Genomic DNA, 1,799 nt, shown 5'->3' with positions numbered 1-1,799 from the left:
CAAGTAAAGGGAATTACTCTCCATAATAGGGGTGGGCCTCATCTAATCAGTTGAAGGCATTTAATAGAAAAAGACTGACATCCCTGGAAGAGGGAATTCTGCTAGCGAAATATCTTGATACTGAATGTGCAACTCTTCTCTCCATTCTACTAGCCTAGCGTGTAGATTTTCAAGCCTTCACAATTATGTGAGCCAATTCCTTACATTAAATTTATTTATATAAGTAATTTAATCCTTATAACAGCTCTATGTTGAAAAACCTTCCCTTTGTACAAATGAGTAAACTGAAGTACCTGAAGGATAAAAATACCTTCTAAGGACACAAAAAGGACAGAACAGAATTAGAACACAGACATCAGGCTCCACGGCTGTACTTCCCAACCACTACATTTTGGTCTTTATTTATGACTAAACAGTATTATTATTGAAGGACATTTATTTTTGGTTCCCATATGTATACCTCTGCTTTGATTGGCAAGAGAAATAAGAATTAGTGGAATATGCTTTTTCTAAAGATTTCAATCCACTATGCACCCATGAAAGTTGCTCATTTGGTCTTCCCCCACCCCCATCCACTTTAATTTAGCTTTTTAAGCTTTTTGTATTAAAATATGAACATAACATATGTGGTTCTAGACAAAGAGTTTTACCTGATTCCACCCAGCCCTGACATGAGAAACTGGGCATGTACAATCTGGTAAATGAAGCTGTAGGATCTATGAGTAGCAATAACATTTGGAGTAAATTCTGAAAACTCAGCACAGAGGACAAAAAGAGGAGTACATGGTATATTTGGGAATATTCATTTGCATCTCAGGTGAAATAAAATTTGGGGACAGAGAAGCAGACCATTCAAATGATGTAGCAGAGCGCATCTACTGGATGATTGTGGAAATTTTCTCTCAGTGAAAAGAAGAGCCTCATTTAAAACTAATTTGATCTTGGAGGGGCTTCAACAATTTTTTGAATCTTATTAGCATTACATAAAGCTGTATTTTTTAAGGAAAAATTCAGCATGAACTGAATTCTGAATCTAAATTTTCATAAATATTAAATACATAATATTCTCAGCCTTGTATTAGGTACTATGAAATCTATAAGACATTTAAAGTATCAACAATATTTATAAACCAGAACAAAATTATAGCATAGAGTATATTATTTTCTTTTTCTCTTAAACGTTATGTTTTCAGCTCTAATAGTGTTGGATTTCAAAATTAAAGCCTGTATGACTAAAAATGAAAAGAAAGGCTATTTCAATTGTTCTCCATTTTCTTTGTCCTGGAAGATTAATTATCTATCATTTTCTTTGAGAAGTTTACCTTCTTTTGATGATCCTAACATAAGTAGCTTAACAAGGAGGAGGGCAAAAGTCTTTCATGATGACACTACAGAATCTCCATCTGTAAATTATATGGTTATTTGAATTAGTTGGGTATTCTTTGTGTTTTCTGAAAAGAAGCATGAGAATGAGGAAGAATAGCAATTCAAAACTATGAATCCACTGCTTTAATATTGCATGTAACCTGGAAATTGAAGTTCTGGGAGTACATTATAAAGAGAGAGACTTCAATGCAAATATGAAAGGAAAGGGAATTAATCTCCAGGAGGAAGTTCTCAACATTTAGTTGGCTTGCTGGAGTGAACTCAGATAAAATATAGGTATGCTGAATGATGTATAGGGTGTTTGCCAATCCTTCAAGCTGAATTTTCTTACCTCTGGGAGAAAGAGTCTTTTGTGTATGTGCCTTTGTTCTTTTTAGAGTCCATAACCCTGTTTTATCTGCTATCTGTGCTTC

The sequence above is a fragment of the Pteropus alecto genome, unplaced genomic scaffold (assembly GCF_000325575.1).
Source record: "Pteropus alecto unplaced genomic scaffold, ASM32557v1 scaffold20, whole genome shotgun sequence".
Lineage (NCBI taxonomy): Eukaryota > Metazoa > Chordata > Mammalia > Chiroptera > Pteropodidae > Pteropus > Pteropus alecto.
Note: the sequence above shows the minus strand (reverse complement) of the source record.